Raw genomic sequence first — 23810 nt, forward strand, 5'->3', positions numbered from 1 at the left:
GTTAACTTATGTAGTGATTATTTTTATAAATAATAATTTAACCCCAATGGGGTGGATAACCCCAGGACTTCGGGGGTCGATTCTTGGCACGTCCCAAGTTCTGCATGTGAATGACATGGAAATGGGCTACATGACAGGGTATGTCATGACAAGCTGATGTGAATCCTACCATCCACGTCCGAGTGCATTTTTTCAAAGGCAGGTGGAGGATGATGCTTAACAGAGCTTGACGGGAATTGCAATCATATTTTGGCAGTGGTAGTTAAGGGTGTACGGTTTAGAATGGAGCCTCATCGATGGATATTAGTGGTGGGATAGGGAAACCTACCATTACTTGGGTTGTGACAGGGTTGGAATTCGACTACAATAGGGTGCCTTTGGGCCTTTTCTTGTATATTTACTTATGTTCTTATTGTACCATCCTCTTGACCGACTGAGAATTTGAATCCTAATTAACTGATGAATTTCCTTAGGATATCTAAAAAAAGTATGGTCAATTGCAATTTTTATCACAAGGATCATTCTTAGATGTGGTGGTGGAGTTAAGATGAGTTTTAAAGTGCAATTGAGGATGCCTTTACCCCAATTACTTATCATTTATTTTTCCCTATGGCCCTTAGTAGTTACCATAGAGGTGTGTGATCTTGGGCAAGTCACCATTTATGACAGACTTAGCTAGGGTTGGTGTACATAGCGGAGATCGAGCAAGTGTTAGGTGGCTCAAATTATGTTTGAGAGGGGCTTGAAAATGTAGGGAATTCAACGTGAAGGTAAGTTTCGAATATTGTTGTAGCAGCATGTCACTTTTAAGGACTTGGTGGGTGATAAGGAGGAAGAGGAGGATAAAAATAGGAGCGTAAGTGCCAAAGGAATCAGGTGGGTGTCATGGATTTGAGGGTGCATGGCACCATGTAAAATCTCCTAGTTGGAAAGAGGTAGGATGGGACTAGTAGAGGAACTCTAACCTCAGTTTCATTACTAGAAAAAGGTAGAGTCGGGGCTATGCATAGGTGCACAAAAGGGCTTTTAGGGGCCCCATCATGGATTCCATTCTACTCAGTGTAAGAGAAAAAATTCATCTCGCCCCACCATATGTTCACTAAGGTAGTTAGTGAAAATGTCATTGGAAGCCCACAAGAATGTTTGAGCAAAGGAACATGAAGCACTAATAGCAGCCCTAACACAAATTCAATATTTCCAGTGTCAACTTAGAGAGAGACTGGTGATGATTTGGAACAAGCATATGCACATGCTAAACAAGTTGGAGGAGGTGGAGGATTGGCCGGCTCATCCGGAGCAACACCTCAACTACTCATTTCACCCTCCTCCCCTACCTGGGATGGGACAGGACCACCTAGCTTCAGTCAAATCTAATGGCTAAGTATGTTCTTTGGCGTTTTACTCATTTTGTCAGTTTTTTGGTATCTCTCTCCTTTAAGGTTATGGTATGCTAGCCTTTATCTTTTTTGGAGTCTTTATTTTGAGCTTGTGGCAATGGTTAATCAACCTGACCGAGGTGAGACCATTAGAATTTTAAGTAATGTATTTGTAAATATTTACTCTTGAATTTGAATTGCAAAATAATAATAATAATAATAATAATAATTTACAAAAAAGTCATAATTTAGTGAGTTTTATGATTTTTCTAATTTTAACAATGTCAAATGTTTTCTGAAGTAAGTTCTTTGATGCTTACTATTGATTGATTTATATTGTTGTTTACCAAAAAGTTAATTTATATAGTTGCACTATTAATGCACATTGATATAAATTAAATAAATGGTAAATGAAAACAAACATAAACCCTTAATAAGCATAAAAGCACTTACTTTATCATACATCTCAAATTGTTGAAATTAAAAAATTCATAATAATAAACTAAATTATAATTTTATTTAATGCACATCTATATAAATTAACTTATTAGTAAATGAACATTGACATCAATCCTTAATACACATCAAAATATTGACTTCATCATACATCTCAAGTTACTAATTACTTTGAAATTATGTATTTTTTTTTGTGTATACTAATGAGAATATTCTTTGAAGGTTAGATCCATATCATATGCCTAATAATTATTGATAATTATATAAAAAACTTGAAGCTTTCTTGAATTGTTTATGTTCACATCGCAAGGGGTTTTTTTATTTTTCTACGTTTCAAACCAACATACATGGCTCATCATTAGCATGAATATAAGAATGATGGGAGAATCTCATCTACTAGGAAATAATATATAAATATTTAAAGAGAAACAAAAGGTAGAATGAGAGAAAGGGTGCCTAGTAAAAGCTAAAAGAAAAAGAAAACCATAAAATAAAATTAATGGTGATATGTAGATATTACATCTTATGTAATATCGAATATGGTATTAAATATATAGTTGATAACAATAAATAATAAATCAACCAAGGCTACTCAACTATTCTTAAGAAAGATAAAGCCCCGAAAAGCAACATTAGTAAACAATAATACCAAGCACTAAATGCCTTAAGCAACAACCCTAACATTATGGTTTTGAAAGAAGAAAAGGGAGGAGTTTTTTTTGTAAGTAAGAAAGTATCTATTAATTCAGAAGATGGTATTTACAATTAGAGTGGGGTGACTCGAGCTAGATGCTCTTACACTAGTTCTAGAATTTCTTTTTACAATAGTTACAAAAAAATATCTTCTTACACCAGTTCCAAACTTTTATTTTACAATAGTTACTAAAAAAGCCCCTACTTTTGGGATGAAAGGAGAGATGGAGATTCTGCTTGCCAATTCTACAAAAGTACCAAAATTACCCAATAGCCTGAGAGGGCGAGAACTGTGAGTAACTGGGGGAACTGAATCACAAAGAGTAGCATTACTATCAAGACTGCCATAGATATTAGGAAAGTGCCAAAGACATGTAGAAATCATCATAAACCATTTCATTAAGAAATTCCATCTAAGGGACAATCTTCCAACTTGATGGGCTTCTCAGGAGAACTACCAATAGGGGCATCTATCGCGGCTTAGTGACTAGTGGAGGTGCCTGCTGTCTCTTTCTTGATGCTTGGAGAGGCACCCCCATTGGACTGCGTGGTAACGATATGATTCTTGAGAAGAGCGTAATGTGGCGAGTACCTCGTGACGAAGAGTGAGTGGTGGTTGATTCCACATAGACAGTGAATTTATTATTCATCATGTCTAACTTTGCCTCCAGGACTTTAGTATTTTCAGACTATTCTCGCAATTTGATTCTAAGAATGGTCTTGAGCTGCTATGAGAGCTCAATAGTGTGACTATAAAAATTCTCTCTAGCATGGGTGAGGCTTGGATCTGGCATCCATTCGAGTTGAGCATCTATCGCTTCCGTGGTCACCGAACTTCTTATGTCATGTGCCTGGAGCTCTAGATTATGAATGTGTTCTTTAGTTTCAAGGTTAATAGAGATAGCCTAATTGAGGGCTTCTCTTCTCGTTGATGCCTCAAATCTTCTATGGGGCTGCATACTAGGGTTGTTGCACCTTGCATTGTTGATGTCCCAACCACAATGGGGGACAAAGGCTAAGCTACAATGAGAGAGCATGATATGTAAGGGAGGGGAATCAAGAGGTAAAACCAAGGTAAAGGTGATGAAAGTGAAGGCCCGAGGGAGAAAAGAGTAGTGGGGAAGAGTGAGTAGGTCAGGGTATTCATAGGAGGAGCAGATGGTCAAGGTGGGAGGGGAAAATGTAGGCATGAAAAAGCCATTAATTGCGGCCAGTATGAGGTGCAACACATTCATTAGAGAGAAAGAAATGGTACTAATCAAGGGATTGGTTGGCGATGGTTCTGAAATTTCATTGTGATCTCGTAATTTCCTACCTCACGCGAAGAATTGAAACGACTTTTGTTTGAGGAATTCATTATGACGAGATGCAGGTATTGTATCATTCCTTCTATAAAGGTTGACAGGCATTCTCATTATTGAGAGTAACCTGTAATCCTTTATTAATGTTATTTAATGCCTCACAATCTCGACAGAGAGGTCCATCCTCGAGGTCCCTCCATGAAAGGGAGTAAATTCTTGTGTTTCCAGTTGTACCTTCATTTTCCAACCTATTAGCCAAGTTTTTACTCTTCCATCTGATGACCTAGAAGTGGAGCCCACTCAGCTCTCCGATGTGGCGACTGATGTGATGCAATTTTTTGTTGAGTTTCCAGTTGTACGTGACCTTGGTGACAATCATGCCTTAGGGAAGCATCTGATGGGCTTAGGTGGTGATAGTTGAATCTCCTTCCATGATGAGTAGCAAAAATCCCTAGACTTTGGTAATTTCTAGACCGTGTTCCAAAGCTTGGAGTTAGGTTGCATTATTGGTAGCTATGCCCCCGCTACCCATGTATAACCATATTATCTCTCCTCTTGAGTCTCTAAGACTCTACCAAAACTTGCAGCTCCAAGATTTCCTTTAGGAGCTCCATCATAATTCAATTTGAGGATGTATTTAAATGAAGGGTAACAATGACAGGGAGTTTCCTAGTCTTCCATCGCTAGAGTTAAATTATTTTAAGGGGGAGGGTGCTGCTCGAGGAGTTATAAGATCCTTAGATCAGCATGACAAGGGGGTTCACTGAAGATTAGTAATTTAGAGATGGCTATAGATTCTTGGATCATCTATTTAATTAAGACGAGCATATTCTCTTCTGGTATTTTTTCTTCTATGAAAATTTGTGCTTTTAACTTTTTCCATACTTCCCAACATATAGTACCTGGGAAAATGTTCCAAACCCTTTCAACCATTGGGTGTGAGGAAAATGAATTTCTCCAATTATCAAGAGTATTAAGTATGGAATCCTTGTCCCTGTTAGAGGATCTGAATACCATCTCAGTCCACTCCCAAAGTATATTAGTGTAATCACAGTCATTCATGATATGGTTTATTGTTTCTTCACTCTCTTCATATAGAGGGCATCTTGAGGGTCCATTGAATCCTCTTTTTCATAAATTGTCCCATGTTAGAATCTTCCTCTACATGGTTAACCAAAGAATAAGGGTTATTTTAGGCCATCATTTTCTGCTCCACAGAGTTTTCCATTTTTGTTGAGGCTATAGTTGATCATGATTTTCCTTATAGCCATAGGCTTCTTTGAGATTCAAATGCCCTTCTGAGCTTTTACCCCATTTGATCTTATCTTCACCTCTGTCAAATTGGTTTTGTATTTCTTGAATGGTATTGGGAAAAGTGTTCCAATCAAATCCAATGGGAAGAGGTTCCAAATACTTGTCTTCCAACCATTCTCGCCATTTTTCCAATCTGTTGTTGGGCTTCCAGTAATGAGACAACATGTTCTTTAGTTTTTTTTTCATAGCAGTTTGAAGATGGGTGAACTGGTCCTTATTTAGGTTAGGTAGTTGCTGCCAAGAATTTTCCCAAAAAATGGATTTCTCTCCATTACCAATCTCAGAGAAGTTGTTCTTTTGAATGATAGCCTTATTCTCCCATGCTTGATTCCAAATTGATGAACCTTTGATGTCATCTATAAGCCTTATGAGATCATCATTTGAGTGATTTGGCACATATTTTTCCCTCTAGATGAGGCACCAAGGTGTTTGTGGGTTTTCTAGCCAATGGCACCAGGTCTTAGCCCCTAGGGATTTTCCAAGAATATCTGGATCCCTTAAATCCAACCCTCCAACATTTTTTTGGTTTTCAGACCTTCCCTAGGATACAAGAGCCCGTCTTATCTTAGTCTCTGAGCTCCTCCATAAAAATTTCCCTTGGATGCATCTAATGGAATTGGTGATTGATTTGGGGGCAGCTATAGTAGAAAACATATATAGAGGCATGGCATGCATCACTAATTTGATGAGGAGCAATCTTCCTCCCAAATTAAGGGAGTGAAAAGTCCAATTGGAAAGTATTTTGTTAATTTTGTTGAGAAGGTCCTCCTAGTTGGATTTTTTTAAAGATTTGTCAGTCATAGGGACTCCTAGATATCTAGAGGGGAGAGAAAATATTTGAAAGCCCAAACTTCTAGTGATATTTCTCTTGATGAAAATGGGAATGTCGAAGAAGAATAATTTATATTTTTTGAGGTTGATGGAAGTTCCCGAGGTGTTTGAAAAAAATTTGAGAATTTCTTTGAAAGAGAGGGCTTCCTTGACTATGGGGATGCCTAGTAACAAGGTATCATCTACAAATTGTGTTATGAAACCAGCTCATAAAATGATAGAAAAGATAGATAAGTGCCTTAGAAATAATCCTTTTCAAGGAGGAAACCTCCTTTACATTACACAAATGAACAATTCTTGGATGATACAAATGACAAGACCTCCTTTCTATGTATAGGAGTCTAAGGGGTCATAATATAATCAGAGCTGACATAACAATAATAATGTAAGGGCACAATAATAACAATAGTGGGCTTCTATGGGGCACAATAATAACAATATGGGGACTACATGGGCACAAAAATATAATAAGGGGGTTGTACTAATAACAATAAGGGGTTACACTAGTAGTATAGGGACCCAACAAATTGTTGATGGATTGAGGAGGGGGCATTATCATGAAGCTTGAGGCTAATGAGGGAGTTGTTAATATTGGCAACCTTTAGGGATCTTCTTAGGCCTTCAGCCATGATGAAAAAGAGGAAGGGAGGTCTCCCTGTCTTATGCCTCTAGAGGGGAAAAAAGGCTTGGATGGGGAACCATTGAGAAGAATGGAGAAAAAGGCTCTAGAAACCATGGCCATAATCCAATTAATATAGTCTTGATTGAATCCAAAAGCCTTTCAGACTTCTTTCCTGTAATCTCAACTTATTTTATAAAATTCCTTCAACATGTTCAGTTGTTTCATCATGTAAGGCTTCTTTTGAAATTTAAGTGAGTGAATTAGTTCATGACATAGAATAATGTTGTCTAGTATTTTCCTTCCCTCCGCATGGTTTGACGATGTAACAAGGGGAAGGACATACTTGATTATGTTGGCTAGGACCTTTAAGATGGTTTTGTATATTACACTGCAGAGGGCAATAGGACGGAGCTGATCCAAATAATTGACACCTTCTTCTTTAGGAATGAGTAAGAAAGGTGGCATTGAGGGATTTCAGAACAATTTTGTTTATTTTGGAGTCAATAGGCTGAAAGGCCAATAGGTTTTATAGAAATCAATAGTGAAAGCATCATGTCTATGGGATTTCCCGTTAAGCATGGAAATTATGACCTCCTCTACTTCTTGCATTGTTACTTCCCTTAGAAGCATTTTGTTATGGTCTTGATTGAGGATTACAGGGATGTTGTGAGTGATTTCCTTGATTTCTCTAGTTTTGTCTATCCTCGGCTCCTCTAAGAGATTGTTGAAGTACTCATTTAGTTCACTCACTATATCCTCATGGGTATGTATCGTGCTTCCTTGTTTGGATTTATGGCCAAGGATTTTGTGGTGTCTCCTATATTGAATGATAGAGCAATGGAATAAGGAATAATTGTGTTCGCCAGACTTAAGCCATATGATTCAAGACTTTTGTTTCCAAATTTTCTCCTCTTGTAAGACTCTTTCTTCCCATCTCTTATGGAGTCTTATTTCTTCCCACTTGATTTGGTTAGTGATGCCATTTCTGATAATTATTTTTTGGAGATTTTCCATACTATGTTCCAAACCTTTTTTTGTCTTTAAAGATGTTACCAAAGACCTCTTTATTCCAGAATTTGATTTTATTTTTGATGAAATTTAATTTTTACTAGAATTGATACATTCTGGTACTTGATTGGGTGCTAGTCCTTTCCAGCATTCCTTCATGTTTTCAATGAAGTCTGGGTACTCAAGCCAGAGCGATTCAAAATGGAAGGGCCAATTTTTTGGGCTAGAGGAGATGTGCACTTTCAGTGATATAGACTAGTGATCTGAACCCATTTGGGGGAGGATACGAGCTTCACATTCCTAGGAGGTCATGTAGATGGCTTCTAAGAGTAGAAAATGGTTAAATATAGAGGAAATGTATCTCACTCCACCCCTTCTATTGTTCTAGGTAAAGGTTCCATTTGTCTTTGGGATATCAAATCCAACATAGCTCATCAATGGTTACTTGGAAGACTTTTAATTCTTTGTCCAAATTGTGATCCACCCTTTTTTTCATCAAGATTCAGGACCATATTAAAATCCCTTGCAATGATTTTGTAGGGTAGAGGTATGGTCTCAAGGATAGTTTTAATTTTTTCTAGCATATGGATTCTCTCAGCTACCTTGTATGGATCCTATATGTTTGTTACACATATGCTATCATTAGAACTAATAATATTTATAACTATAATGATGGAGCTACTTATCGCTGTAGATGAGGATAACTCACAAAGTGAGCTTTTCCATAGTATCAAATGCTTGCATTTAGTGGAAATTGCTGAATTGGCAATGTATCTAATTCTTTGAAGCAATTATTCTGAAGAATGTTGAGGTTTTCCATTGAAATCTTAGTATCTTAAATGAGAAAAATGTCATGTTTATCTGTAATGAGTCTTTGTTTTAAAATTATTTTTTTTCCTGGACCATTTAGGCCTCTTATATTCCATGAGATACAATTCATTGATAAATATGTGGGGTTATAGTGAGAGATTTTACCTTACCCTCACTAATAAGTCTTGCTCCAAGTTCCTGGAGGAGCTGACCTGTGGTTTTCCTTTGATGTTTTATTCTCAGTCCTTTGGGGTTGTGCTACCCAACTGTCATGTTTGTCAGTATCCCTTTATGTGTCTGGTCATATGGGAATTTTTGGAACATGCCTTGTTTTAGTTCTTATTTTAAAAGGTATGTTCCTTCTATTCTCTGTATGTGCTCTATTGGTATAATTTCCAGGCCATTTGTTTTCAATCCTTCTGCTATGGAGATGAGATCAACTCCTTCAAGGTCTTCCTCTATTGTGTTGTCTCTATGGGAATTTTCTGTCATTGCTAGTTCCATATCAGCGTCTTCATGTATGTGGTTTTCCTCTGCTTGAAAATGATTGGAATGATCCTTTAGTTGTGTCTGATTTGCCCAGTTTTGGATTCTCCTGTTATTTCCTTCCTCATTCTTACTATCTGTGATTGGTTCTTCTTGTTCTTCATATAGGGCGTCATACTTGTTTTTGTTGGCTACTTGATATTGACCTTGCTTCCCTTGAGTCTTCTTGTTGTGCTATTTTTAGGACCCACTTTTGTGAAACCTTGTTCATTTGATTTATTTTGGGCTTGAGTGTCACTTTGTTGAGCCTTTTTTGGGGGAATTCTCTGAATTGGTGCCTGTGTTCATGACACTTTCTACATCTAAATGGTACATGTTCATAGTCAATATTTTAGAGCCATGCCTCATCTCTGAAGACTAACTTGATTGCCTCCAGTAGGGCACCTGATACATCCACGTAAATACATATTCTTGCATAGGACACATAGTAATCATCTTTGGTTCCCTTTGACATTTTTATGTATTCCCCTAGCTCATCCCTGATTCCTTTTAGCATCGATGGTGACCAATAGTATGTTGGTAGCAAGTAGAGCCTAACCCAAACCGTGACTTTAGTGAAGTCTTACTTTTCAGGGGTGAAATTTTCCTTCCTTTATCGCATGTAGAGCCCAACTGAGTTGAAGAAGTATAGGCCTCCTTCTAATATATGATATTTATCATCTTGGAGGTCAAAAATGACTGTGAAGAATTCCTTCGATCCCAGATGTAGCCTGATTTATCCTTTACGTTTCCATTTTTTTTGAATCCACTAGTTCAAAGATTTTACAACGGGCCAGATTCCCATGAATTTATAGATGACTACATGCTCCTGCACATAGTCTCTATAGGCTCCCACATTTGGATCCTCGAAAACCAACACCAAGATCTTTTTTTCCTTGAGGTTGTAGTTGTTGCTGGTTTTTGAGTTGGTTCTTTGGGGCTTGTCTAAATGGGAGTCTTGAGGTTCTTCTTTCATTCTTTCTTAAGAAGTCGAAGCTTCTTTTAGGACACTTCCATTTGCAGACTTCCCTTTTGCATCTTTTCCATTTGTTTTCTTTTCCTCTCTTGCAGATTTAGGAGTTCTGGAACAGTGAAAGGCATTGTAGGTAGTAAGCCTCGTAAATAATGAGATTTCAGGCTCCTCATTCTTGCTTTTGACAGTATCCCGAAAGGAGGGGGTCCTCCTCTAGCCTCTGCTGTGATCTGAACTGTGGAGGAACACATAAACCCTAGATGTAGAGTTCAGATAGAAATCACCTAAGATTTAAGCATTGGAAATGTTACATCTGAGAAAAGGGAGGAGTTACTATCATGAATAGAAATAAATATCACGATAAAATGTTATATAATTTCAATAATAGTGGAGGCTACAAAAATTTAAGTAAGAATCCCTTGAAGAAAATCGCTAAGGAGGTCTGCAACTCCATCAGATCTATAAATGAATGTGACAACAAGAAAATGATATAAAACAACCCCAAGGCCTTGAGGATGTATGGTTCCCCTAAGATTCATAAATAATGTATACCCTTAAGACCCATCATAAATATTATTGGTTGTCCAGTATGCGATCTTGCTAAACACCTTGTCTAGAATCTTAAACCTATGGTTGGAAACACAAACTCATTCGTTAACTCTACCTTAGATAATGATATTAAATATTTAAGGCTTGATCAAAATGATATTTTAGATAGCATTTAGTGGGGACACTTTACACCAATGTGCCTTATTAGAGGTGCCATGGAGGTTATCCACAAAATTACTTATCCTGAAACATCCAAACTAACATAAATTTGTCAAAAATCCAAAATTTCCAATATTTTGGGTGAAATTTAAGAACAAATATGTGACTGCTCTATGGGTTCCCCATGCTCTCCCTTTCTAGAAAATACATTCATGGAATACATTGGAACTATAACATTATAATCTTCCCCCTTCAAACCAAAACTTTGGAAAATATTTGTCAATGGTACCTTTATAATATTGTCACGTGGCAGAGACAAATTATAGTTGCATCATTAGTGGAAGCATCCCAACAACAACCTGCGTAAAATATATGTTTACATTTACTCTATTTATTTTTAAGTAGCTTGAGAGTATAATTATCACATGAAATTCTATATTCAAATGTTTTGCTATTACAAAAAAAAAAAAAAAAAAATGGAACTCATTTGTGACATAAGACAAGATGAAAAGCATCAAATATGGTTATGAGTAGACGACATAAAAATGAGAGAGACATAATTCAATAGTGCATATCCTTCAATAATAATTATCTATAATGTTTTCAGTATTTATACATTATTTTTTAGTATGAAATATAGTGAATATTTGTAATTTCTTTGGTAAAATTTAAAGAATATATTTATCGTAGTTCAACTATATGAATTAAGTTGTTGGCATAGAAACTTAATGCAAGCATAAAAGATAATTTTGGTGATAGGATTGGAAAAAAAATCAAATCTTAGAGTTAGAAGGCATTTACTTGGCTAAAAACCCTTTTAATAATGTAAATAATTACAAATTCCATCTTTCAATTGGATTCATCTTGGGCGATTAGGAGAAGTGATTGGGATCATCCACATCAATGTTCAATTACAACTAGTGACATGGTAATCTTTGATCTAATACCTCACTTTTGATACATATTTATGTATATTATTCCATTGAAAGTGATTTCCATGATTTCCATAGCTTGCTACTAAGTGCTCAAATGATGATAATGATACACCCTATGTTATCATCCTTATCCAAGAAAACACTTCACCCATTGACTAGTTTTCTAATGTGAAAGAAGAGGTGAAAAAACTAAAATTGCTTCCAACTCTAATGACAACAACTTTCATTTCAAGAGTGAATATGAAAAGATTTTTCTAGAGATAATACTTTATCATCTAATGTCTTACATTGCACCGTCCTTCAAATCAGGTAAAAGTAAACTTAACGTAAACCAGAGGCAAAAAATTGACAACCCAAAAATTAGTTAATAAGTATCATGGCATTATTCGTGAAGCAATTTTGAGTGAAGAGTTTGCGTTTAAAGGGGAATACGATATAGCAGCAAGACCAAGATGATACATGACTCTTATCCGTCACGTCCTTTTCCCAGAAACATCTGTTGTAACAACATCAGATTCACCCAGTTTTCATTCAGTAAACCACAGATCCCACACCACATTCTAACATACAGTAATTATGCACATACACACGTACTCTCTCACCCTCCGTCTCACTCTCTCACACGCACGTAATACCCTGGTAACGTAGAAAGGAAAATGATCAAGATAAGACAGATACAATACTATAAACTATAATTATAATCAATTCAAACATACAGACCCCATACGACTTGGCTGGTACGTACCATGTGAGCCCGATGTAAATATACAAATGTCCGCAGATCCTGTACTGCGTTCATTCAGAGCTGAGGGATTCGAACCCGGGTTGATCATATCATATTATCTGTAGCACCGGAGATTGTGGGAGGAATGCCCTTTGGCGTAGGTGCAGCAGAGCCCGGGGCCGTTACGGGAGGTTCCACGGAAATGCGAGCAGCAGCAATGAGAATGCCAATAGCTGTGGAAAAATAAAAAATTCAAGGGATAGAGCCGCTCCAATCCATAACCGAAACCATGTGTCCAATTCTGGGTCGACTCGCCCCCGTAGATCGGGTTCAAGCTAAACTGAAAACCTAGGAGCTCCCGACCTGCATCACGATTCGCGCACTACTGCGTATGTGACTTATCTCGTGGATATGCGAGTTCTTCTACGATACGCGATTAAATTCAGCGGGATACGCGGGTTATCGCCGCTAATATGCGATTACCACCATCCGATATGACAACTACCACTGGATACGCGAGCTATCAATTGATATGGGAGTTATCAACACTGGAAATGCGAGTCAGTGTGGGTTACGCGGTTTATAACGGTAGAATATTCGAATAATTACCTTGATATGCGAGTTATCACCTATTGATATGTGCAGATCGGAAAATACGCGGATTATCACCACAAGATAGGTAGATAATTACGCGGATATGTGAGTTTTTGGTCCCTTTATGCGAGTGATATATCCGTGTATGTGCCGTAAAATCGCGGATTATCTGTGATTATGCGAACTATTCGAGCGATACGCCAATTATCATCATGTAATACGCGAGTTATCATAGACTACGCGAGTTATCACTAAGATACGCGAATTATCATTACTTACGCGAGTTATCAGTGGATAAGCGGTTTATCATAACCGGATATGAGGTCTATTACGCTGATAAGCGCGCTGTCTCTGCTATTTATGGGAATGTTCCATCCCGATATGCGCGTAATCACCGCGTATCTCCCGGTTATGCGAGCTATCCCCGCTATATATGGGGAATATCTATGCCAGGTATGCCAGTGACCGGTGTCTGTTATGCGCGTTATATCCGCCGATGCGAATTCTGTCGTTGGGTATTGTATGTGGTTCCCTGATGCATCATAGTGGAAGTTTATAACAACGAAGATATTCTAATTTTGTTCTCCCGAAACAACCTACAAAAAAGATATTCTGAGTTTCAAACTATGGTTGATAGTCTCTCACACAGAGACGAGAGGATGATAACTTTCATATCATTTGAATGGATTGCGGAGCTACAAGTCTCTCAGGTACGTGCTTCTGCTTTGTGATTCTATGAATGTGCAGTGCAGATTTGTTGTTGAATGCACGCGCAGCAGTGGGAGGAGCTGCAAGTAGTCATGCTCTGGTGATGGATTTTTCTGGGTCCAAATATTTTTATAAATTTTCCACACCACCACAATAAGCCAATCTACCTAGGCAATTATCGCATTCCCTGAAGTAAGTGCGATGCTTAATTTATATGTTTGTTCTGAGTACCAAATTGATGAACTATTTCAAAATTTTCATCTTATCGAAATGAAACTGGAAAATTTCTTTTTTCCCAGTTTCTTACCCGTACAAACACTATTTTATGGTGAAGAGGGAAGCTCATCAACAAGTGCTTTGCAATTACCTTTCCAATTACTTCTGAATCTCTATCTTAAAGCATAGAGGGACCGAATAAATACCCGTGAGGTTGTAGTATTTATGAAATGTAAGGGTATATCAACTCAGAGGATCACTTATGGCCAATTTATTAGCAAAACCTAACCCTAACCCTAGGGCACCCAGGAAAATTGCTATTCAAATGTATTTAGATTATACTTCATGATTGTTTTTCATCCCCATTATATATATATGGCTGTTCTCAATACCAAATGGGTTAATCTGCTTATGCGATTCTCGTATTCTCCTGGAGTGAAGCACTGCTTAATGTGTGTTTGTTCTCAGTGCCAAATTGATGAACTACTACAAAAATTGATGCTAGAAATTGATGAACTATTACCAAATTGATGAATTAGAATGAATTTTCATTCTAATTCATTTATTAATATCTAAAATATACATTTGTAACTTTACATTATGTTGTGATAATCCTTCTTTACTATTCATTCATGTTTTTTTTCGTTACCATATCATAGAGAAAAGGGTTTCTCTACATCACAGAGTTGTTCTAGTCGTGTCCATATCATAGAAACAGCCACTTTCCATACCAACTAAGGTATTCTGATTTTATCCTCGCCCAGCAATAATAATCGATCATAATTGACTCTTATACAGTTTTACTTTACACTTTCTCGACCAATTATAAATTACCTTTCCCTCTTACATTACCTGGTTACTTATTAATTTATTTTGTCTCAATAAACGCAATTTAAACTTCATTTAAAATCTTCTGAATATTTGCAAATAATATTAAATTTATTTTAAACATAATTTACATCCGATAGCTCTCCGTAATGTCTTCGTCCACATTCGCAAATAATGCCCATTTACAGAAAGGCTTGCACGGAGATATCCTTGAATGCCATTTACGGAAATGCTTTCACGTTTTTTTGTTGTTAATCATTCAAATAATACACATACTTTTTGTTTTATGACTTTTTCCTGCCTGTCGTAATTTCAACTTTTGAATAAGCTTTCAATTAAATGCTGTGCAGTCCGTTTACATAGCTTTTATAATAATATATTTATTCTGTTTAAATTTTATTTGGGTAACTTTGTAATGTTTTTTACCATTTTAACCATTATTTTAGGAAAATGGTAGGAGAGTTATTGTTAGTCTTTAAAACAATATACATATCTCAAGCATTCTTTCATTTCCGTGATTTGTACTTTTTGTTTTCGACAATTACATGTATTTTTAGCTTTTGAATAACTTTTGAAGTACATATTGTGCAACTTAAAAAGTATGAGATAATAACTTTTGAAGTACATATTGCGCAACTTAAAAAGTAAGAGTATCGTCTATCTTAAAATAGTTTTATATTTTAAATGTAATATTTATGTTATAAAATAAAATATTGCACTGTTTATTTGTCTTATTTTGTAAAAAAAAAAATCGAGTTTTTAGAATTTTTAAATTAAAATGTTTCTCACTTCCCTTTTTAAATTTGATTAATAATATATTTTTATTGAGACATCCTCTCCCTATTGTAAATGATGTTAATGAGGTTTTTTTTCCAGGTGTTTTATTTATTTTTTAATTTACTTTTGAAATGTATTCTATTTTTGAGCTTAAAGCATTTGAATTATATTTTATATTTTGTTTATTATTTATTGCGACTTTTTTAACACTGTTTTCATTTTCTTATCTTTAGAAATGGGTGAGAGAGAGGAGAGGAGAGTGGGGCAAGGGAAAGAGTGAAGGAGGGATAAAGGGCAAGAGGGAAGAAATAGAGAGGGGAGGAAGAGAGAAGGAGGTGGAGAGAGAGGGAGAAAGTGAGAAAATGATAGAGAGAGAAAACATGGGTGAGAAAGAGAGGTAGAGGGGGCGGGGAGAGATAGGGGAAGGGAGAGAGTGAGAAGGTTGGGAGAGAGAGAAAGGGGGGGAGAGAGGGAGAGATGCATTGAGGGAAAGGGAGAGAGAGGGAAAGATGCATTGAGGGAAAGGGAGAGAGAGAGAGAGAGAGAAAGGGAGGGTGAGAGAGAAAGAGGGAGAGTAAGAAATGGTGATATAGGGAGAAGGAAGGAGAGAAAGAATTAGAGGGAGGTAGAGGGAGAGAAATTGAGGGTGAGATAGTGAGGGAAGGAGGTGTAGAGGTAGGGAGAGCATGAGGGAGGGAGGTGTAGAGGTAGGGAGAGCGTAAGGGAGGGAGAGGGGGGAAAGGAGGGTGATGGGGAGGCAGAAATCAAGGGAGAGAGAAAAAGGTTGGGAGAGAAGGAGGGAGGGAGAGACAGAAGAATTGAGGGAGAGTGAAAGAAAGAGCAAGGTAGGGTGACTAAGAGAGAAAGAGCAAGAACAGGGAGGGAGGGAGAGCGCACCAGAGGGAGAGAGTAGGGAGGTAGACAAAGAGAGAGTCAGGGTGTGATAGCAATAGAGAGAGAAAAGGAAAGTGAGCAAGGGAGATCGATAGAGAGATAGAGAAAGGGGGGGGGAGAAGGAGAGGAATAGGGAGAGACAGCATGGATGAGAGAGAGAGAGAGAGAGAGAGGAGGTGACATATTAAGGGGGAAAGGAGAAGGTGAGGGAGTGAAGGGAAGGGAGGTAGAGGGAGAGGGGGGGGTGAAAGAGAGCAAGTGAGGAAGAGAAGGAGAGTGAGGTAGAGTGAGACAGACATAAAGAGAGAGATGGGCGGAGGGAGACATAGAGGAATAGGGAGAGGGAGAGGGTGTGAAGGGAAGGGATGTATATGGAGAGAGAGAGTCAAGGAGGGAGGGAAAGAGAGAAAGGATGTCACTTACCTCTTTGACCCAATACTAACAACCACCTACTATGCTCCAATCACTAAATTTAACTTCGATTAAATTTATATTAGGCAATTGTCACATGCATTAGTATTCAAACGTGTTATAAACAATGATATCACATGCAATTATACTCATATTCTTAAATATTCGACAACATAAAGTGTAAGGAGCCAACATACAAAAAATCCTATGCGATGGAATCAAACTAGATTACTTGATAGGTTAGGCTACACTAGGCTATGCTTGTTTAGGCTGGGCTAGGTTAGGTTATGCTAAGCTAGAATAGATTATGTTAGGTTAGTTTAGGCTAGACTAGGTTAGGTTATCCTAGGCTGGGTAAGGTTAGGCTAAGCTAGGTTAGGTTAGGATATGCTCCTTTACGGTAGGGTAGGGTAGGCTAGTCTAGGCTACCCTAGGCTAGGCAAGGCTAGGCTACCCTAGGCTACCCTACGCAAGGTTAGGCTAACTTAGGCTAAGCGAGGCTAGGCTACGCTAGTCTAGCCTAGGTTAGGGTAGGTTATGCTAAGCTAGTTTAGGGTATGTTAGGCGAGGTTAGGTTGGGCTAGGCTATGTTCGGCTAGGCAAGGTTAGGCTAGTTTAGTTTAGGTCAGGTTAGTGTAAGGTAGGCTAAGCTAGGGTAGGATATTCTAGGCTCGCCTAGGATAGCCTAGGTTCGGCTAGGCTAGGCTACGATATGCTATGTTAGGCTAGGCTAAGCTAGAGTAGGTTAGGTAGGCTAGGCTAGGCTAAGCTAGAGTAGGTTAGGTAGGCTAGGCTAGGGTAAGCTAGGTGCGATAGACTAGGGTAGGTAGGCTAGGTAGACGAGGTAGGCTAGGTAGACCAGGTTACATTAGGATAGGCTAGGGTAGGCTAGGGTAGATTAGGGGAGTTTAGGTTAAGCTAGGCTAGGCTAAGTTGGGCTAGGTAAGGAAAAGTTAGATTTGGTTGTGTTAGGATAAGTTAGGTTAGGTTGGCTAGGTAGGTCCAATAGCTTAGGTAGGCTTGGTTAGGCTAAGTTAGATAGGCTAGGTAAGCTAGGTTATCATTCAATTGACTCTAGCTAAATCTGTAAAATAAATTTAGTACATTTTATTTTTATTGTTCTTGTAGGTTTTATTGTTTCATGAATTTTTATTTATTAAAATTTGAAATGTAAACTTCCTTATTTAAAATGAGAAGGAAAAATGGTAACTTTTTTATATATTCATTTACCATTACTAAAAGAGTTCATGTTTTAAAAGAGTGGGTAAAATTTTTGTTCGTTATGTCAAATTGTCTTCTACTTTCATTTCTAATATTTTTATATTTAATATTTTATGTTTTTTAATGTGTAGTGTGTTTATTTATATTTATAATTTATATTTATTTTATTAATTAAAAAATTAACATATTTTGTATTTTTCTTTCATTTGAAAAATATTTTTGTTAGGTTTTAATTTCAGAATTAAGATATAAAACATATTTTCAAGAAATATAAAATTTTATTTTTAAAATTTCAAGATACGTTCATTATTTATTTGCATTACTCTTTGTGTGCTTTGTATTTTCATTAGAAGTATATATTTTTTACCTCAAATATAATAATGGATGTATTATTCTCTATTTTATAGAAAAAAATAAATTGAGTTAAACTATATATTATTAGGTTATAATTTTTTGCAAAAAACGGTTCTCTTTATGTAAGGAAATCTGATTTGAGATTTGGTGAAGGGGCTTGTGTTTCAAGCTTGGCTTGGAAGATTTAGGATTAGGATAATAAAACATGATTAGGTTTGACAATTTTTGACACAAAATTAAGGTGAATTAGATTTTTTAGGTTAGGTTAGGTTAGATTAGTTTATGTTAGTTATGGTAGATTATGTTAAGATAAGAAAGGTTTGTTTAACGTAACATAGAATAGGGTTTGGGTAGGGTAGGATATTTAAGGGTAGCCTAGGTTAAGGTGTGTTAGACAAGGTTAGCATTGGGGATAATATGTTAAGGTAGACTAGGCTTATGTAGGGTGGGTTGCACTAGATAGATTATGTTAGGTAGATTAAGCTAGGCTAAGCTATGATATGTTATTTTAGGGTAGATTTAGGTAAGATAAGGATAGGCTTTGAGTAGATTAGTATAGGTTAGTTGAAGAAATAATTAGGTTGGGTTCAATTAGGAAAACCATGGGGAGATTAGAGTACCCTAGTCAGGCTAAGCTAGGATAACCTTAGGTAGTATAGTGTAGTGTATATGCAATATCCCTGCAACCACTACAAATAATAAGTCATAATATAAAAATTAAAATTCATGCAAGCCCATTTGATATTCGGAATTGAATTTATTTGCACTATTGCCATAGATTTAATTATAATATTTTAACCTATTGTACTGTATTCCATTGTATGTATACAACAACGGCATTCCATTGAAATTTAAACAAACATAGATCGATCTAGTACAAATCTAATATGAGCCAAGAGGGATCAAATTTCTTCAAGTGCAAATTTTTTTAGAGTGCAAAATACAATGTGTAACATTTTATTGGTTAAATTGTATTTTTAAATGCTACGTAGAGTATATATAGAACCAAATAATTTTTTTAACCCTAAAAACCTTTTTTTCATGATCAATAAATAATTTTTTTAAGATGATATATAATATATGTATAATTGATAATAAAATATTTTACATAAGTTGTATATCGAAACATTTCATAACACAAATTAAAATATTTATTTTTATTATTAACACATTTTTTATTTTTTATGTTTTTATTATATGGTGAAAATATTACATGTAGTATATGCTATTCAACATATGCGATTTGAGCTCATATATCTATAATTTCTACAAACAATTTCTGAATATGGCTCTGTCAAAATCAAAAAATAATCAGGCAGGATGATGTTGTGTCAAAAATAAAAAAATCATCACGCAGGATGATGCTGTAATAGAGTTCTATATAAACATATTTACACCTTGCGGGTGCTGATCATAACACATTTTTAATGATATTTCAATATTTATTTGTATTAAAATATTTTATTGCTAACATAGACTGAATATTTTTTTTATACAACATTAAAATATTTTATTTTAATAATTTATTTTCTATATATATATATATATATGAATATGGTATCTAAATAAATTAGTTAACATAACATAGATATTCAAATAGTTTATTTAAATCTGTTGTTCAAATATTTTTCAAAATGATAAGGTTTAAACGTCTTTCTCACATTTTTCTTTTACTTCCAATTACTTTATGAAAACATTCATTTTTTATTAATGTAGTACATGTACTTCTTCATAAGAGAGTGAAACTCTCTTTATTTTACTGAATTTGAAAATATAAAAGTTAGCAATTGCCCCTAAAGGTGAAAAGATGCACTAAAGGAATAGATGCAGTATGTATATTTTCTTTAATTCCATGTAGGCGCACAAAAAGGAACTTGAGGATTACACTGAACAATTAACATTTCTATTAAGAGAGAAATTTGAAGAAATGAATAAATTTTCATAGTTGCTTGAAAAATGGACTATACATCATTCTTATTTATAGTAGAAAAGGTGGCTTTAATGAACATGTAGAAAAGAATGTTCAAAATATAGCAGATAAGATTTCTACATAAGCTTCCAAGTTTCAATCTTATTTTATTAGATCTCTAACATCTTTCCCATCATTCCACATTCTTAGTCAAACTAAAATGAACCTAATATGTTCTTTGAGTTTCATTAATTATTCATGAAATTAATTTGTAATTTTCCTTTTTTTGATAACTCTTTAATGTTAATTTGTAAATATGTTTCACTGCAAACAAAAAGTTTCAGAATAAATGAATATTATAAAAAAGTGGTAAAAAAAATAATTCTTACCAAATTTAATAGAAAAGATAAAATAATAAGAAGATGTGCATCAGCCAAATTAATATCATTCAAGTAGTTGCGACAAGTAAACTAATCAGGAAATATATATATGCTACCATACTTTCAAGAATCGAACATTGGAAGCAAGAAATACATTAAACAATATGCATTTAAAAAAAAAAAAAAAAATCGTAGATAATAAAATACATATGCAACAACCACTATGTGTTGCTATATTGTGCAATTCTCACTCAATGATATGTCTAGCTCAATAGCAATAATACGTATAAAATAACCAATGTATATTGTTATATTATTCAATTTTCATCCAATGAGAGGTATGGCTCAATAACCATAATCATTCCACATGTTGTTATATTTTGAAATGCTCGCTCAATGATATGTATGGATCAATAGACTAATACATTTTACAACCAATATATCACCCAAAACTATGCTCAAGATGTCATGGAATTAAAAAGAAAAATGGATGAACAACGTTTCTATTTTGAACATCAACAACATCCGTGGAATTTAAAATGACATAAGCAATTATCACTTTCCTCTTCAACTTCTCTTTCATTGAGATATTCATTAAATGTAGAAGAGGAGAAACAACAAGATAATGTATACAGCAAAGATACAAATGGATATAAATTGTAAGACTACATGGTTTTGCAAACTATATTTGAAAATTTTTAATTTATATGAACTATATCTTCCACATGGACCTACTTCAATCAATCAGATATAAAGCTAATCAAACATTTAGCTTCTATGTCGTTAAGATCTTCATTAAATGCCCAAGAGAAGCAACAACAAGGTAATTTATACAACAATGAAATTAATGGATACAACTTCCAAGACTACATGCTTTTGTAAATTATCTTTGAAAGTGTTTATATTTTTATCCACTGTATCTGGACTTACCACAATCATTCATATTTAAAGAAAATAAAAAATTAATGAATTTTAATTTCAAAAGATTGTTAAAAATAAAAACCTTTGTATATTAAAAAGATATATATAAATATAAATAAGTTTATATACATAAATTACAATATCCAATTTCAAAGGTGAATATAATAGAGTCTATTAAAAATATAAAAAAACTGAACCGTAAATAAAAAAATACTATAAAATAAAAATATTTATCCTTATAAACATAGGTAATTATCATTTAGGAACTATTGCAATATCATATGGATGATTGCAATACCATCCATGAAAAAGGAGTTTGCAAAATTCCTAAATATCGAAAAAGAAATTTGCTAGGAATGATAAATATATAAGTATTAAAATAAATTCAATGACTATAGGGTCGGAAATAATGAATTGGTTTGTTTATTCTAGTAGCATATCTATAAATTTTGTGCAAACAAAATTTATGAAAAATAAGTTTTATTGGTAGCAATTTTTAGAAATTACAAAATATTCAAATTTTAAAAATTCCCATTGAAAACAATAGGCGTCATACGATTTCTTAAAATTATTGTCAAAACTACAAGAAACATGATGATGTTGGCATAAAAAATTTGGATAAATCATTAGAAAATAAAGAAAGAAGTTCATTGAAAATTTTAAAAATTCTTATTCCATCAAAAATTTAGGGAGAAGCTATGGCATGATAAAGAATTAGAAGATGAAATAAAATTGAGATACCATAAGGAATTATCAACCTTAATTTAAAAAATAATAATTAGTTAAAAATGTATATATATCTATCTTTGTGATGGGGGAGTATTGAATATGAAAAATAGTTTCTCTTAAAATGTCTTACATTAAATAAAAAAGTCAAAATATTTGCTACTATACCTACTTTGCTAATGTTTTAATTTATCAAATTTATGACGATTCGATAATTTTTTTCTCTAATACTTTTCAATTATAAAAACATTAAATAATCTCGATCGGGATGCAGGCTGATAGTTGGGACAACCTAGGTGTAGTTATCAATGCTACTTGGGTACTTAATACCATCGTCCCCCACATGCTCTAAGCAGGGGGTGTGGTGACCCTTGGCATGAATGCATGTTGGGGAAGTAGGCAAGGTGGTGGCACTCGGGGTAAGGAAGGTTATATTGGCAGGAGAGGTAACACAACATACAATGTTAAAAAGAAATCTTATGGAGAAGGGTGGGATTACAGTCTTGTGGGAGGTCGCAGGAACCTGAAGAACCAAGGTTGATGACGAATGCCTGAGGACTTCATGTATGTAATTCGGCTCCACTTCAACATTGCAATTATGTTATGGTTGGGATTTTTCTGGGATGAAAGGAGGGTAACCAATAAGAGAATTTGGGGGATAGAAAATTTCTGGTGGGAATGGGGAAGGAAACTCCTTGCCATTGCCTAGTTTTGTGCCCATACCTTGTATCAAATAGGTAAAACCCATGACTGATGGAAGTGAAATTGCTTGTTATGGGGTTGGGACACTCCGTGATCTGTAATCAAGGCCATAGGGGAGATTGAGTGCGGAAATGAAATGTATGATGGGTAGATGCTTGTAGAAAGGGGTAGATGGAAGAAAGTAGTATGCCATAGGCTTGCAGAGTAAGTGTTGGGGTACATGGAACCCCTACTGGAGTGATGGAAAGGCCATAAACACATGGTGTAAACCCATTCAGGGGGATTTGAGAGGAAAACTCACTAATCCTTAGGCAAAGAGGGTAAAGAACCTGAACTGCAATAAGCATGCAACTAGAAACAAGGGGGGTCTGCAAGCTTGGCCTGGGCTGGCGAGGGATGACTTGTATACAAACAGTGGTAATGGGGAAGGGAAACAAGGTGGATCAAGGGGCATGGGTCATGTACCTACCCATTGTGAGTTGCGGGCTTCGGTCTACCCCAGCATCAATGTGGTGAGAATTGACAGAGAGGAGAATGAGGGAATGATGTATCCCGCTCTAAGAAACAATGCACTCGCGAGGTGGTGCATAACGAAATTTTTTTGTTTTAATCTAACTTTTATAGATTTCATCATTGTTCTCAAAAGTAGGTCATGCTTCGTGCTAGGAGGGGTTGTGGGCATTATAGGAGAGGCTCAAAACCCAGGATAGATAAGAGGTGAAGCACGTTGGAAGCACCCAAGGGTTGGAAATCAGTTAAAAATCTCAACACTAAAGCAACAGAGGCATATCGAGAGGGGATGGATGTTGGAAAACAAGGAAGCAAGATAGAGGAAGATATGGATAATTGGAGGACCCTTGTTCCGGATGTCGGTAACACCCGTGGAAGAATCA

Source organism: Pinus tabuliformis, chromosome 4_1 (genome assembly GCF_031772625.1).
Source record: "Pinus tabuliformis cultivar Carrire ecotype Pingquan chromosome 4_1, CPIR1, whole genome shotgun sequence".
In the NCBI taxonomy this organism is placed as follows: Eukaryota; Viridiplantae; Streptophyta; class Pinopsida; order Pinales; family Pinaceae; genus Pinus; species Pinus tabuliformis.